At 40.0% G+C, this 18,305-nt stretch overlaps 1 protein-coding gene and 1 non-coding gene across 3 annotated transcripts in view; one reads left to right on the plus strand and one right to left on the minus strand.

Moving 5' to 3' along the window:
• The window catches only part of LOC108590293 (uncharacterized), a 249,681-nt gene that overhangs the window by 88,678 nt on the left and 142,698 nt on the right, over positions 1 to 18,305 (minus strand). The gene's annotated exons all lie outside the window — the stretch shown is intronic.
• LOC118148149 (U6 spliceosomal RNA) lies at positions 11,201 to 11,310 on the plus strand. Its single transcript, XR_004734941.2, has one exon. It is a non-coding gene; the product is annotated as a U6 spliceosomal RNA (small nuclear RNA).

Below are 18,305 nucleotides of genomic sequence, written 5' to 3' on the forward strand. Positions count from 1 at the left end.
GTGCTGGCTGCAAAACTCTCAAGCTAGAGGGCTTCAGTTTGTTGATCTTTGTGGGGGTGGGACCTGTCAAGCCATATCACCTGTCTCCCTGCTTTCAGCTCTCCCTGGGGGGTGGGTAGATCCATTCTGCAGGCACTCTCAGCGCTAGTCAAAACTTCTGCCCAGATTTGTGCCAACAACTCATGGCGCTGGCCCAGCCAGAGCTGTTGCTCAGATCTGTGTTAGTAACTCATGGCACTGTGAGTTAGTAACTCAGCCCGGTATCGTCCTCCTGGACTGTGGGTTGCACAGGCCATGGGGGAAGTGCATTGTCTAAACCTGAGTGCTGAGGGGGTAAAGTCTCCAACCTCAGGTCAGTTGCACTTTCTGGGTGGGGCAGTGCCCCGCCCTGCCTCAGTTCGCCTTCCTTCAGCTACACCCACTGTCCAACCCATTGAAATGAACCTGGTACCTCAGTTGGAAGTGTGGAGATCACTTGTCTTCTGTGTCTCTCTCACTGGGAACTGCGCTCTGGAGCTGTTCCTATTTGGCCATTTTGGCTGAAGTCTTTTTTTTTTTTTTGTGGTAGAGACAGCATTTTACCAAGTCACCAGGCTTGTCTTGAACTCCTGAGCTTAAGCGATCTGCCCACCTTGGCCTCTCATAGTGCTGGAATTACAGGCATTGAGCCACCATGCACTTGTCAAAAGAGATTATTTTTTATCTGTCTGTGAAGACATTTCACATTTTTTATAATTTAGTATAAGTCATGTTGGATGTAAAGATACAAATATGGCTTTTCACAAGGTGCCCCTTTGAGCCTTCAGAGCACTAGATCTCTAAAATGAAGTATTTGGAGTCCAAAAGATATAAATAAGAGGTCATGATGGTGTCTTCATGAGAAAAAATTAGGAATTAAAGATGTTTATGCTGAAATAGAATTATAAGATACTAGTATTGGATGATGCTTTAAGACATTACACAAAAATTTGGAGGCAGAAATGTCACCAGGTTTCTTATATCTGGGAGAGAGACCCAAAACAGTTGTTAACCTTCTGGAATGGTCTTGGCTAGAGCCTTTCTCCTCTAAGAGTGGGGCTGGAGGATGGAGCCAGGTCAGTTGTGGGTCTATGCCATTGACTTGTGGAAAGCACTCACATAAAAATATGCCATACTGACTGTAAATTAGTTCAACCATTCTGGAAGACAGTGTGGTGATTCCTTAAGGACCTAGAACTAGAAATACCATTTTACCCAGCAATCCCATTATTGGGTATATACCCAAAGGATTATAAATCATTCTGTTATAAAGACACATGCACATGTATGTTTACTACAGCACTGCTCACAATAGCAAAGACTTGGAACCAAGCCAAATGCCCATCAATGATGGACTAGATAAAGAAAATGTGGCACATATATACCATGGAATACTATGCAGCCATAAAACAGGAGAAATTCATGTCCTTTGCAGGGACATGGATGAAGCTGGAAACCACATTCTCAGCAAACTGACACAAGAATGGAAAACCAAATACCGCATGTTCTCACTCATAAGTGGGAGTTGAACAATGAGAACACATGGACACAGGGATGGGAACATCACACACTGGGGCCTATCAGGGGGTGGAGGGCTAGAGAAGGGAAAGCATTAGGAGAAATACCTAATGTAGATGATGGGGTGATGGATGCAGCAAACCACCATGGCACATATATACCTATGTAATAAATATGCACGTTCTGCACATGTATCACAGAACTTAAGTTATAATAAACTATATATACATATGTGTGTATGCCACCCTTTGGGTGCAGCCACTAATGTTACAATCTAGTATTGAGTATATGGACACTTGATTTTACATATCTCCTTCAATATATTTCATCATAATATTAACAACTGTTATAACTACAAATTATCAAAAACTCCCTACTTTTTAAGAATGTACATCAGATGAAGAATGCTGGCCCTCCTCTGTCCTAGCAAGGGACAGAGATTGGCCTAGAAAGCAGGTCTCTTGATATCCAGTCCAATGTTCTTTCCAGTTTCCCCAAAATAACAATAGTATTCAAAGGTATTAAAATACAATGCCTTACATGGGTCCAATGGGAAGATTTTGTGCTTGCCTGAAAAGAGAGCTATAATAGTAGTCTAAATTTCTAATAGGCACAGTAGAAAAATCTACGTAAATGTTTTAATTTTGTGCTAATGGTTATGAAGGATTATCATAGAATTACCATTTTTTGGAGAGCTTGAAAAATAGGTGTGACAATTTGAGGGATGAAAAGATAACCAGAAAATAAATTTAGCTCCTGCTGTTGACACTGAATGTGATGACAAGTGATACAGAGAGGTCATTCTCACAAGACCTAGGCCAAGGAGAATGAAGAGGAGATACTGCACCAGCATTTAAGTTTAGAAATCAGGCATGCAGGTGGCTGTTATGGTTGCTTTTAAAAATTAGTTAAAAAAATAATAGCTTTGTTGAAATATATTAATAATTCACATACAATTCACTCACTTAAAAGTGAACACAGATTGATGGTGTTTACTATATTCACACAGTTGTGTAACTTTCGCCAGAATATTGGAATACTTTCATGACCCCCAGATGAAACACCATACCCATTAGCCATTCCTCCCTTTCCCTCCCCCCTTCATTCTACCCCAGACCCTGGCAACCACAAATCTAGTTTTTGTCTCTTTAGGTTTGCCTATTCTGGACCTTTCATATAAATGAACTCACACAAAAGGATCACTGATATGTAATCTTTTGTATCTTGCTTCTTTCACTTAATATAATGTTTTACAGGTTCCTCCATGTTGCAGTATATACCAGTACTTCATTGCTTTATATTCTCAAATAATATTCCATTGTATAGATATACCATGTTTTGTTTATCCACTTACCAACTGGAGGACATTTAAGTTGTATCCTCTTTTTTTTTTTTTGTTTTGAATAATGATGCTATGAATGTTCATGTGTATCCTTTTGGATGCATTGCTTTCATTTCTCTTGAGTGTATTCTTTTTCAATACTTGTTATTATGTCTCTTTTACATCTTAACTATCCTATCATGTATAAAGTGCTATCTCACTGTGGTTTTGATTTGCATTTCCTGTGAGATAATGATGTTGACTCTTTTCATGTATGATTGGCTATTTGCATATTTTTTGAGATATTGCCTTTTTTTTGAAAGATAGTTTTACTGGACATAATTTCTTGATTGACAATTATTTGTCTTTCAGTACCTTCAAAATGTTACCTCCCTGCCTTACGGCATTCATTGGTTCTGATGATAATTCAGCTGTAAGCATCATTGGCATTCCATTATATCTGATCAGTTCTTTTTCTCTTAAGCTTTCAACATTTTTGCTTTGGCTTTGGCTTTAAACATTTTTACAGTAATGTGCTGTGTATGGATTTCTTTGCATCTATCTCATTTAGAATTCATTGAGCTTCTTAGATATGTAGAGTAATAATTTTTATGAAATTTGGGACCATGAATTCTTTGAATACTTTTTCTGCTCTTTTTTCTATCTCCTCTCCTTATAGTATACCCCATTACACTTATGTCTGCACAGTTAATGGTGCCCCGCACTTCTCTGAGGCTCTGACACATTTTTCTCATTATTTTTGTCTCTGTTCATGAGATAGTGCAGTCTCTCAGTCTCTCTTCAAGTTTAAGGATTTTTTTCTTCTGCCAAAACCAATACCTGAAGGTACCAAATAGGGAACAAAAACAGATCGATACTGAGGAAGTCAATGCTGGACAGAAAAGAACAAAGATCAACTTCCATTTTGTGTGTGTGGGTTTTTGCTATGTGGGGTAGCTAAAACTCTGATAGAAAATCCTAGTTTTACTGGCTTAAGAATATGAGAAAAAGATTTGTGTTTGGGGAACTAGATCCACTGGAAAGTGAAGAAGGAACTCCCAGAAATGAGAAAGCCAAAGAATGGGTCTCAAAGTCTAGGTATAAAATTTTCCCAAATCTCTGAGTGGTCCTTGAATATGACTATTGGGGAAAGACTCAAAGCAGATCAGTTAAAGTAAAGAATTGAAATAAAATTTCAGCTACACTCATCACAGTGGAGATAGTGTTACAGTTTGATTCTATAAAAATGAAATATATGCTTAAAAATAGTATTATTCAGAGGAACATTCAGATTCTGGAACTTCTACAACACATCATTCACAATGTTGAAGATGCAATCCTAAATTATACAACATTCAGGCTGGACACAGTGACTGACTCATGCCTGTAATCCCAGCACTTTGGGAGGCTGAGGCGGGTGGATCACATGAGGTCAGGACTTTAAGACCAGCCTGGCCAACATGGTAAAATCTCATATCTACAAATCTATAAAAATTAGCCAGGCATGATGGTAGGTTCCTGTAATCCCAGCTACTCGGGAGGCTGAGGCAGGAGAATTGCTTGAACCCAGAAGGCGGAGGTTGCAGTGAGCTAAGATTGTGCCATTGCACTCCAGCCTAGGCAACATAGCAAGACTATGTCTGAAAAAAAAATTATATAACATTTAATGAAGCAAGAAAACATGACCAATTCGTAAGGGAAAGATCAACAGAAAACAAGCTAGGATGACCCAGATGTTGGAATTAGCTAACAATCATCTTAAAGCGTATATTAAAATGATACTCAGTGGTAAAAAGGAAAATATGGGCCGGGCATGGTGGCTCACGCCTGTAATCCCAGCACTTTGGGAGGCCGAGGCGGGTGGATCACCAAGTGAAGAGATTGAGACCATCCTGGTCAACATGGTGAAACCCTGTCTCTACTAAAAATACAAAAACTTAGCTGGGCATGGTGGCACATGCCTGTAATCCCAGCTACTCAGGAGGCTGAGGCAGGAGAATTGCCTGATCCCAGGAGGTGGAGGTTGCAGTGAGCCGAGGTCATGCCATTGCACTCCAGCCTGGGTCACAAGAGCGAAACTCCATCTCAAACTAAAAAAAAAAAAAAAAGGAAAATATGTTCACAACTAATAAAAGATGGGAAATTTCAGCAAAAGAAAAGAGATTATTTTTTAAAAGCTCAAATAGAAATTCTAGAACTGAAAAACAAAACAGTTGAGCCAGGTGCAGTGGCTCATGCCTGTAATCCCAGCACTTTGGGAGGCCGAGACAGGTGGATAACCTGAGGTCAAGAGTTCAAGACCAGCCCAACCAACATGGAGAAACCGCATCTCTACTAAAAATACAAAATTAGCCAGGCGTAAGGTACATGCCTGTAATCCCAGCTACTTAGGAGGCTGAGGCAGGAGAATCACTTGAATCCAGGAGGTGGAGGTTGCAGTAGGCCAAGATCACGCCATTGCACTCCGGCCTGGGCAACAAGAGTAAAACTCCATCTCAAAAAAAAAAAAAAAAACAAAAAAAGAAAGAAAGAAATCCTGAAAGATTATATACAACATTATATCCTTTGGCCAGGCCCTGTAGCTCACGCCTGTAATCCCAGCACTTTCAGAGGCCGAGGCGGGTGGATCACGAGGTCAGGAGTTCAAGACTAGCCTGATCAATATGGTGAAACCCTGTCTCTACTAAAAATACAAAAATTAGCCAGGCATGGTGGCACATGCCTGTAGTCCCAGCTACTCAGGAGGTTGAGGCAGGGGAATTACTTGAATCCGGGAGGCCCAGGTTGCAGTGAGCCAAGATCTCGCCATTGCACTAAACAAACTAACTAACTAAAAGCTGAAATATAAAATTAACTTAAGAACAAAGTGGAATGATGGAGGAAAGAAACAATGGACTTAAAAGTCAGTAGAAATTATCTGATTTGAAGAACACAGAGAAAAAAAGTTTAATTAACAGAGCCTACTGATCTGTGTAACAATTCAAAATTGGAGACCTGAAAGAAGAGAGAATTGAGAGGAAAAAGCATGGCTCAAATTCCCTAAACTTGGCATGAAACATATAGTTAGAAATTTACAACACTTAGGAAGAAGTAGAAAAAACACTCCTATTTACATCATACTCAAGCTACGGAAGAAATATATTTAAAGGCAAAGAAAAATGACGCATTGAATACAGGGAAACAACTAAAATGATGGCTGCCTTCTCATAAGAAGCAAAAGAAGGGAAGTCAGAAGACAGTGAAATAATATCTTTAAAGTACAAGGGAAAAGCTTATCCACTTGGAATTCAGCAAAAATATCGTTCATTATTGAACGTGAAATAAGAATTTCAGATAAAGAAAAATAAGAGAATTTATAACCATAATATCTGTGGTAAAACAGAAGGAACAAACAACAAAATTGAAGTAAATTCTTCTAATATGAAAGGAAATAAGCCTTTCTATGTGCCAGGACCTTCCTTAGACACAGAAATACAAGTTTGAGTATAATGAGGTTCATCAGGGAGTTTATAGCTTATAGGTGAAATGGAAACCAAACATTGTACTTCACAGCGGTACCAATAGAGCAGAAATGCTTAGCCTAAATAACAATAGGAGACAAAAGCCACACATTTATTTGCTAAAATCGCTCCCAAGAGGGCACACCTATAAGTCTCTGCATTTTGCCACTTACACAACTTCATCTTTGAACCCTTACATAGGGTCAGATTACCTAACAACAGCTGTAAGCCAAGAGAAAATTGGAGGAGGAAAGAATTAATAGATACGTGATATAGGGTATAAGGGCTAAGCTTTGAATTTTTCTATCCTGACTTGACCCAGAGTATTTGGTTTCTATTGTTTTTCATTGAAAGAAGATAGGTCTTTCAACAAACCTGGCTTCTGTGGAATTAGTTGTAAATAAGAGCTAGAGACTCTAAGCATTTACAGTAGATACATTGTTCAAGTTACACTGAAACTGCCCAATGGGTTCATTTTGCCTGCTGCTCAGATAGACTCTATTTATTAAGACAAATGAACTGCAATAGACAAAGAGTTTAATTCAGGCACAGCCAGCTAAATAGGAGACAGAAAATTCAGAAAATGTAGGTTTTCAAGGGCAATTTGGCAGGTAGAGGGCCAAAGAATGAGGAGTGCTAATTAGTTGGGCTGGAAATGAAATCATAGGGGGTCAAAGTGGGTTCTTCTTGCTGTCTTCTGTTTCTGGACAGGATTAGACAACTGGTTTACACAGATTACTGAGCTGGATGGCACCAGCTGATGCATCAGAATTTTAGGGTCCGAAAAATATTTCATGCACCAATCTTAGGTTTTACAATAGTGATGTCATCTCTAGGAGCTTCTAGCTGCATGACTCCTAAACCATAATTTCTTATCTTGTGGCCAATTTGTTAGTCTTACGAAGACAGTCTGGTCCCCAAGCAAGAAGGGCATTTATTTCTAGAAAGAGCTGTTAACATCTTTATTTCAAAGTTAAACTACAAACTGAAGTCCTCCCAAAAGTTAGTTTGGCCTTTTTGCCCAGGAACAAGGGCAGTTTGGAGGATGAAAATATGATGGAATCAGTTGGTAAGATCTCTTTCACTGTCACACTTTTCTCACTGTTACAATTTTTGCAAAAAATTAAAATATCACAGTCAGGTCAACAAAATACCACAGTTGCAAAAAAAAAAAAAAAAAAAAACCACAGTCAATTTAAATACCACAGTCAGGTCAACAAATATTTTGAAAATAGGAAAAAGGGACTTTTCAAATTAATTTTTAAAAGATTAACCCCAGAAAGTCTTGTACAGGGTAGAAAAGCAATAGGAAAATTATATACTGTGATGATTCTGTGAAACTAGTGGGTCAGAAATAAGTGTTTCCAGGCCAGGGCCTGGTGGCACCAGAATGAGCTCTTGGCAGTGGCCAGCTTCGTGTGTTGGGTTCACATGTTGGTTCGCCCATGTGGCTGGCTGCATACCTGATTTTGGTGAGTGCTGAGTCTAGAAAGCCTGATCTCATGAGTCGTGAGGCTAGGAAGCCTGAGGCATTGGTGTCCCTGACCATTGCCTAGACGTTTCTTGTGGCCGGCTAGAGACCAGTCCAACTCCCTGTCCCCTCCTTCCCCTAAACTCGCTAAGAAGTTCATCTGCTCCTTCCAGGACTATACGTAGCATCAATTACAATAAGGTCCAGATGCTTGAAGAGCACCTTTGCAAGCACAAGAGGAAGAGACCATTCATTTGTGACTATGAAGGATGTGGCAAGACTTTCCTCAGGGTCTACCACCTGAGTCACAACATCCTGATTCATACGGAAGAAAAGGTGTTTATGTACTAGTGGCTGTGATAAAAAAAATGCAACACAATATCAAACTTGAAGAAATATTTTGAACACAAAGATGAGATTCAGCAAACAACATGTATGCAATTTTGAAGGCTGTAAAAATATCTTTAAGGAACAACAGCTGAAAATCCATCAGTGCCAGCATACCAACGAACCCAGAAAGGATGTGGGAAACACTCCCTGACCCAGCAGACTGAAACAACACACGAAAGTCCAGTAGAGCTAGATGTCAAAAGAGATGTTCCTTTGTGGCAAAAACATGGGTTGAACTTCTGAAATATGTGAGGAAAAAAAAAACCCATATAGAGGAAATAATGTGAATATGCCAGAAAATTTTAAACACAAAGATTATCTTAAGCAACATATGAAAACTCATGCTCCAGAAAGAAATATTTGCCAATGTCCAAGAGAAGGCTGTGGTAGAACCCACATGATGAGGAAAGGCGCCCATTTGTGTGTGACCATCCTGGCTGGGGCAAAAGGTCTGCAACGGAAGTCTCACAGAGACATACTATTTTGACAAGAAGAAAATTAAACTCAAGGTAAAAACCAAATCATGAAAAACGGAGTTTGGCAGGTTGCAGTGGCTCACACATGTAATCCCAGCACTTTGGGAGGCTGAGGCAGGCAGATCACTTGAGGTCAGGAGTTTGAGATCAGCCTGGCCAAACATGGTGAAACCCCATCTCTACTAAAAATACAAAAATTAGCCAGGTGTGGTGGTATGCACCCTTAGTCCCAGCCATTCTGGAGGCTGAGGCAGGAGAATCACTTGAACCCAGGAGGTAGAGGCTGCAGTGATTCTAGTCATGCCACTGTACTCCAGCCCAGATGACAGAGTGAGATTCTATCTCCAAAAAAAAGAAAAACAGAGTTTGGCCTCTGATCTCAGCGGATATATCTCTCCTAAAAAGAAAGAAAAAAAAAAAAGAAAAACAGAGTTTGGCCTCTGATCTCAGCGGATATATCTCTCCTAAAAAGAAAGAAAAACAAGACTTACCTTTGCCTAAAAATGGAGAGACGCTGAACTGTACTAGAGACATGGTGCAATAACTTACCCTCGACTAAATATCACATTACTTTGTTTAAAAGACTACAAACCAGTGAGTTTTCTTTCAGAAGCATCTTTTTTTAATTAAAATAACTGATGCAGAACAACAATGTGTTTTCTATGTGCACTTGGTCAACACCTACATCATTATTATGTCTCCTTTGAGCTGGTACTGGGTGCAGAGGATGCGAAAAAAAAAAAAAAGAAGAAATAAAAATGAGTCACCATCAGGGATTTCCTCCAGGAGGCAATGTCACTCTGGGAGGACACCAGTGACCCAGGGATTATATTACCAGCTTCAATTCTATCTAGGTAATATAATCTGGTAATATTGCTGGCCCTCAGAGAGGCATGACTGCTGAGGTCAGGAGCCTTTATAAAAGGGAAACCCTGGCCTTTCAGCTAGATGCCTCTATGCACCCCTTCAGGCCCACTCTCCACCTCCCACAACCCTGCTTTATGGCCACAGAGACTGACTTTCTAGGCTGCTTCCCCAGGCAAACTTGCTGTCAGTCAAGGTGGTGGGATTTAGTGAGGTTTCACCAAGCTATGCTTCATGGCCAACTACCTCAGATTATTACAATAAGTATCTCTTCCTGTTTCATGTTAAATAAGGGCTCGGAGTAGGTGGCATATCTGTGGTACTATGGCTCAGCTGCAGGTATGGGGACACCACAGGTGTGTTCCAACATGTCTTCTCATCCAGGGACCCCTGCTGAAGGATCAGTCACCCTTGGGGCATACACTGAGGTTAGAGCTTTTCTTTATTGAGCTTCCTCCTTACCAGAATTTTATGGTTGGCAGATCCCATGTACTGAATCCTTAGCTGCTGCCTAACAATCCCTTCCTAGAGCTGTATTCTCTGGGCCCAGTCTCTGCTGCTCCTTGACTCTTGGCTACAAAAAGCAGCACTATTCTTGAGAGAAATTCAGCCCTGCCAATACTGTGATCCTAGTCTGGTGAGACTGGTGTAGGACTTCTCTGACCTGTAATACTATACATTTGTATTGGTTTGAGCCATGAGGTTTGTGGTGATTTATTATGGAAGCAATAGAAAAGTAATAAACCCTCTCTCCTGTTGTCAGGAAGTAAAGGAAATCATGAGTCTTGAAAGGCACATGTCAAGGGTGATGAAAAGAATGCAACAATTGAGCATGCCAAGTAGCTTAGCATCCACTTAAAAACAGCTCCTATCTAAACCACTCTTCCTGAGATTGTAAATATTGCTCAAGGCCATTTATCTTAGAAATAAGGAAATTTGCAGACCCTATAAAACATCCCCTTCACTGGATGCAACTCATTGCTCAATCAGTCAAACAATAAAGACTTGTGTAAAAGGAAAAAAAAATGTGAGTTAGGGCAGCCCAAGTGAAAATGCCTCTGTACAGGGGGTGGCATGGGAAAACTATACTAGTGGAAAGGAGTAGAGTGGGTTTCATGGTGGGGATGAAGTTGCTGAAAGTAATACCCTAACAACAGATGATCTGTAAGAAAAGGACCATATGCTGGTGCAGAAGCTGTACCCAAAAAGGACCATATGCTGGTGCAGAAGCTGTACCCAAAGTCAGACTACAAACCATCAACTGTATCTTCTGCCACCTCATTTTTCACCAGGCTCAGTCTAGCAATACTCCAAGGAAGAACATTTCTTTGGTGTAGCTCCACACATATCTTCTCTCCTGGCTTGTGATAGGTACCTGTCAAAACTTCCTGGGAGTGGAAGACTGAAGGCTGTTTCTTTTAGAACATGCTGTTTCCCTTACAATTTTCTTAGATAGAAACCAATGCAGGACATTCCTATAGACTGGTGGTTTTCAAATATCTTCTGCAGAATCTTAGAATCTTGGGGCCTCATATAACTGGGATAGTTTAAGCAATAGAGATTCTTCCCCTAATTTCTCCTTCAACTATAAGAGCTCTGCATCTATATGTTGACATGTATGAATTCTGTATTAAGATTTTATTTGATCCTCACCTCAGCAGCAAATATACAAAAATTGGAACAATACAGAGAAGATTAGGATGGCCCCTGTACAAGGATTACATGCAAATTCGTGAAGCATTCCATATTTTTAACTCACATAAATCTGGGCACCTTTTCAACTGGCAACTGGAACACCTGGGAGACAGAGTTGCCTGTGCAACTGAAAAAAAAAGGGCACTGAAACAGGGAGCCAGGTGATCTAGCTCGGTGGGTCCCACCCCAACAAAGACCAGCAATCTGAAATGCTCCGGATTGAGAGTTTCACAGCAAGCACAGCTGGACCCAGGACAGTCCACCTCTGTCGGGCAAGGGCATCTGCCATTACCAAGGCAGTCCACCACTACCAAGGCAGTCTGCCATTACTGAGGCAGACTGCCATTACCAAGGTAGTTCTTACTATACCCCTATAAACAAAACTGCAAGGAGGTTCACACAGCAGCTGGGCAGAGCCCATGGCAGTTCAGCAACATCTCTGCTGGAAGACTGTGACTAGGCTACCTCCTTGCTGGGCAGGGAAGCTCTGAAAAAAGGCAAGAGCAGGACAGAAACTTATAAATAAAGCCCCACATTCCTGGGACAGAGCACCTGGGAAAAAAAGGCAGTTATGAGTTCCTCTGCAGCAGACTTAAACGTACATGCCCAGCAGCTCTGAATGGAACAACAGAACTCACAGCTCAGCACTTGAGCACCTATAAAGGAAAGACTGTCTCCTCAAGCAGCTCCCCAAACCCCATATATCCAAAGAATCACCTCATAAAGGAGCACTCAGGCTGACATCTGGCGGGTTTCCTTCTGGGACAAACATAGTAGAAGAAAAAACTGCCAGCAGCACTTACTGTTCTGTAACCACTGCAGGTCATCCCCAGGAAAGCAGGGTCTGGAATGGACCTCCAGCAGTCCTACAGCAGAGGGGCCTGACTGTTGGAAGGAAAACTAAGAAACAGAAAGAAATAATTTCATCATCAACAAATACGACGTCCACTCAGAGAACCAATCTGAAAGTCACCGACTACAAAGACCACAGGGAGATAAATCCTCAAAGATGGAAAGAAACCAGCATAAAAAGGATGAAAACACCCATAACCATATATTTCTCCTTCTCCAAGGGATCACAACTCCTCACCAGCAAGGGAATATAAGACTGGATGGGGAATGAGTCTGATGAACTGACAAAAGCAGATTTCAAAAGGTGGGTAATAAGAAACTTCTCTGAACTAAAAGAACATGTTCTAATCCAATGCAAAGAAACTAAAAACCTTGAGAAAAGCTTTGACAAAATGCTAACAAGAATAAACAGGTTTGAGAAGAATATAAACAAATTGATGGAGCTGAAAAACACAACACGAGAACTTCATGAAGCATGCACAAGTTTCAATAGCAGAATTGACCAACCAGAAGAAAGTATATGAGAGGTTGAAGATCAACTCAATGAAATAAAATGAGAAGGCAAGATGAGAGAAAAAAGAATAAAAAGAAATGAACAAAGTCTCCAAGAAATATTGGATTATGTGAAAAAACCTAATCTACGTTTGATAGGTCACGGAGAGAATGAATCCAAGCTGGAAAACACTCTTCAGGATGTTATCCAAGAAAATTTCACCAACCTAGCAAGGCAGGCCAATATTCAAGTCCAGGAAATACAGAGAACACCACAAAGGTATTCCTCAAGAGAGCAACCCCAAAGCACATAATCATCAGTTGAAATGAAGGAAAAAATGCTAAGGGCAGCCAGAGAGAAAGGTCGGGTTACCCACAAAGGGAAGCCCATCAGACTCACAGCGGATCTCTCAGCAGAAACCCTACAAGCCAGAAGAGAGTGGGGGCCAATATTCAACATCCTTAAAGAAAAGAACTTTCAACCTAGAATTTCATATCCAACCAAACTAAGTTGCATAAGCGAAGGAGAAATAAAATCCTTTATGGACAAGCAATTGCTCAGAGATTTCATCACCTCCAGGCCTGCTTTATAAGAGCTCCTGAAAGAAGCACTAAACATAGAAAGGAACAACCAGTACCAGCCACTCCAAAAACATACCAAATGATACAGAGTATCAGCACAATGAAGAAACTGCATCAACTAATGGGCAAAACAACCAGCTAGCATCAAAATGGCAGGATCAAATTCACACATAACAATATTAACCTTAAATGTAAATGGACTAAATGCCCCAATAAAAAGACACAGACTGGCAAATTGGATAAAAAGTCAAAACTCATTGGTGTGCTGTATTCAGGAAACCCAACTCACATGCAAGGATACACAAAGGCTCAAAATAAAAGGATGGAGGAAGATTTACCAAGCAAATGGAGAGCAAAAAAAAGCAGGAGTTGCAATCCTAGTCTCTGATGAAATAGACTTAAAACCAACAAAGATCAAAAGATACAAAGAAGGACATTACATAATGGTAAAAGGATCAATGCAACAAGAAGAGCTAACGACCCTATATATATACACACCCAATACAGGAGCACCCAGGTACATGAAGCAAGTTCTTAATGACCTACAAAAAGACTTAGACTCCCACACAATAATAGTGGGAGACTTTAACACTCCACTGTCAATATTGGACACATCAACCAGACAGAAAATTAACAATGATATCCAGGGCTTAACTGCAGACCTGGACCAAGCAAACCTAATAGACATTTACAGAACTCTCCACCCCAAATCCACAGAATATACATTCTTCTCAGCACCACACCACAGCTATTCTAAAATTGACCACATAATTGGAAGTAAATCACTCCTCAGCAAATGCAAAAGAACAGAAATCATAACAAACAGTCTCTCAGGCCACAGTACAATCAAGCTAGAACTCAGAATTCAGAAACTAACTCAGAACCACACAGCTTCATGGAAACTGAACAACTGGCTCTTGAATGTTGAGTAGATAAACAACGAAATGAAGACAGAAATAAAGATCTTCTTCAAAACCAATGAGAATGAAGATACAACATACCAGATCTCTGGGATACATTTAAAGCAGTGTATAGAGGAAAATAAACAGTAATAAGCGCCCGTATGAGAATCAAGGCAAGATCTAAAATTGACATCCTATCATCAAAATTGAAAGAGCTAGAGGTGCAAGATCAAAAAACCTCCAAATCTAGCAGAAGACAAGAAATAACTAAGATCAGAGCAGAACTGAAGGAGATAGAGACACAAAAACCCTTCAAAAAATTAATAAATCCAGTAGCTAGTTTTCTGAGATCAACAAAATAGACCACTAGCCAGACTAATAAAAAGGAAAAGAGAGAATAATCAAATAGATGCAATAAAAAACAATAAAGGGGATATCACCACAGATTCCACAGAAATAAAAACCACCATCAGAGATTACTACAAACAACTGTATGCACACAAACCAGTAAACCTGGAAGAAATGGATAAATTCCTGGACACTTGCATCTTCCCAAGGCTAAACCAGGAAGAAGTCAAAACCCTGAATAGACCAATAAGAAGAACTGAGGTTGAGGCAGCAGTTAAGAGCCTACCACCCAAAAAAAGCCCAGGTCCAGATGGATTCACAGCCAAATTCTAAGACATACAAAAAGGAGCTTGTACCACTCCTTCTGAAATTATTCCAAACACTCCAAAAAGAGGGAATCCTTCCCAAATCATTTTATGAGACCAGTGTCATCTGGATACCAAAACCTGGCAGAGACTCAACAAGAAAAGAAAACTTCAGACCAACATCCACGATGAACATAGATGCAAAAATCTTCAATAAAATGCTGGCAAACCAATTGCAACAGCACATGAAAAAGCTTATCCATCACCGTTGAGTAGGCTTCATCCTGGGGAAGCAAGGCTGGCGCAACATATGTAAGTCTATAAATGTAATCCACCACATAAACAGAACCAAAGACAAAAACCACATGATTATTTCAATAGATGCAGAGAAGGCCTTTGACAAAATTCAACAACCCTTTATGCTAAAAACTCTCAATAAACTAGGTATCGACGAAATGTATCTCAAAATAATAAAAGCTATTTATGACAAACCCACAGCCAATATCATACTGAATGAGCAAAAACTGGAAGCATTCCCTTTGAAACCTGGCACTAGACAAGGATGTCCTCTCTCACCACTCTTATTCAATATAGTATTGGAAGTTCTAACCAGAGCAATCAGGCAAGAAAAAGAAATAAAGGATATTCAATTAGGAAAGAAGGAAGTCAAATTGTTTCTATTTGCAGTCGACATGATTATATATATTTAGAAGACCTCATCATCTCAGCCCAAAATCTCCTGAAACTGATAAGCAACTTCAGCAAAGTCTCAGGATACAAAATCAGTGTGCAGAAATCACAAGCATTCCTATACACCAATAACAGACTTAAAGAGAGCCAAATCAAGAACGAACTCCCATTCACAATTGCTACAAAAAGAATAAAATACCTAGGAATACAACTAACAAAGGATGTAAAGGACCTCTTCAAGGAGAACTACAAACCACTGCTGAAGGAAATGAGAGAGGACACAAACAGATGGAGAAACATTCCATGCTCATAGTTAGGAAGAATCAGTATTGTGAAAATGGCCATACTACCCAAAGTAATTTATACATTCAATGCTATTCCCATCAAGCTACCAATGACCTTCTTCACGGAACTGGAAAAAAACACCTAAATTTCATATGGAACAAAAAGAGAGCCCGCATAGCCAAGACAATCCTAAGCAAAAAGAACAAAGCTGGAGGCATCATGCTACCTGACTTCAAACTATATACTACAAGGCTACAGTAATCAAAATGTATGGTACTGTTACCAAAACAGAGATATAGACCAATGGAACAAAACAGAGGCCTCAGAGGCAATGCCACACATTTACAACCATCTGATCTTTGACATCAGACAAAAACAAGCAATGGGGAAAGGATTCCCTGTTTAATAAATGGTGTTGGGAAAAATGGCTAGGAATGTGCAGAAAGCAGAAACTGGACCTCTTCCTGATATCTTACAATAAAATTAACTCCAGATGGATTAAAGGTTTAAACATAAGACCTAACACTATAAAAACCCTAGAAGAAAACTTGGCAAAACCATTCAGGACATAGACATAGGCAAGGACTTCATGACTAAAACACCAAAAGCATTGGCAACAAAAGTCAAAATAGACAAATGGGATCTAATTAAACTCTAGAGCTTCTGCACAGCGAAAGAAACAATCATTAGAGTGAACCAGCAATCAACAGAATGGGAAAAAAAATTTTTGCAATCTACCCATCTGACAAAGGGCTAATATCCAGAATCTACAAAGAACTAAAACAGATTTACAAGAAAAAAAAACAAACCCATTCAAAAGAGGGTGAAGGATATGAACAGATACTTTTCAAAAGAAGACATATATGATGCCAACAAACATGAAAAAATGCTCATCATCACTGGTCATTAGAGAAATGCAAATCAAAACTACACTGAAATACCATCTCATGCCAGTTAGAATGGCGATCATTAAAAAATCCGGAGACAACAGATGCTGGAGAGGATGTGCAGAAACAGGAACACTTTTACACTGCTGGTGGGAGTGTAAATTAGTTCAACCATTGAGGAAAATAGTATGATGATTCCTTAAGGACCTAGAAATAGAAATTCCATTTGACCCAGCAATCCCATTACCGGGTATATACCCAAAGGATTATAAATCATCCTGTTATAAGGACACATGCACACGAATGTTCATTGCAGCACTGTTTGCAATAGCAAAGACTTGGAACCAACCCAGATGCCCATCAGTGATAGACTGGACAGGGAAAATGTGGCATGTATACACCATGGAATACTATGCAGCCATAAAAAAAGATGAGTTTGTGTCCTTTGTAGGGACATGGATGAACCTGGAAACCATCATTCTCAGCAAACTGATACAAGAACAGAAAACCAAACACCACATGGTCTCACTCATAGGCGGGTGTTGAACAATGAGAACACATGGACACAGGGAGGGGAGCATCACACACTGAGGTGTATGGGGGAGAACTAGGGGAGGGACAGCAGTGGGCGGGGAGTTGGGGAGGGATAGCATGGGGAGAAATGCCAGATATAGGTGATGGGGAGGAAGCCAGCAAACCACATTGCCAGGTATGTACCTATGCAACAATACTGCATGTTCTTCACATGTACCCCAAAACCTAAAATGCAATGAAATATTTTTTTAAAATATTTTATTTGATGAGAATTTCTGCTTTTAAGCAAAATTTGAAGACTACTGAGCTAAATAAAGTTTATTAAGTCCATGGAGAGAATACTTTCTGTCCCAGAGTTGCCTGACAGCTAACTGTAAAAAAGGTTGAGCACTTGATGCCAAGTAGAGTAGTCCCCTTATCCATGGGGATACATTCCAAGACCACCAATGGATGCCTGAAACCACAGATTGTACCAAACCCTCTATATTTTACTGTTTTCCCCCATATACACATACCTTTGATAAAGTTTAGTTTATAAATTAGGCACACTAAGAGATTATCAAAAACTAATAAAATAGAACAGTTATAACAAAATGATGTAATAAAATTTATGTGAATGTGGTCTGTCTCTCATTTTCAAAATACTGTAACATTTTCAGAACACAGGCCAGGCACGGTCACTCACACCTATAATCCCAGCACTTTGGGAGGCCAAGGCAGGCAGATTACGAGGTCAGGAGTTTGAGATCAGCCTGGCCAACATGGTGAAACCCCATCTCTACTAAAAATACAAAAATTAGCCAGGTGTAGTGACAAGCACCTGTAATCCCAGCCACTCAGGAAACTGAGGCAGGAGAATTGCTTGAACCCAAGAGGTGAGCCGAGACCACAGCACTGCACTCCAGCCTGGGCTGGAGTGAGACTCTGTCTCAAAAAAAAAATACATATATATATATATATATATATATATATATATATATATATATATTTTCAAACCACAGTTAACTGCAGAAAATAAAACTGCAAATAAGCAGGGAGTGCTATACCTGCTATTTCTCAATTAGTGCAGCTTATGCTTTTTCTAGGCACCAGGGACGGAAACAGAGAGAGAACTTGACCTCTGTGATTTCCACAAAACAAACAAAAACCAGGCTAACCGGTGTATAGCAAACTAA

The sequence above is a fragment of the Callithrix jacchus genome, chromosome 1 (genome assembly GCF_049354715.1).
Source record: "Callithrix jacchus isolate 240 chromosome 1, calJac240_pri, whole genome shotgun sequence".
NCBI lineage: Eukaryota > Metazoa > Chordata > Mammalia > Primates > Cebidae > Callithrix > Callithrix jacchus.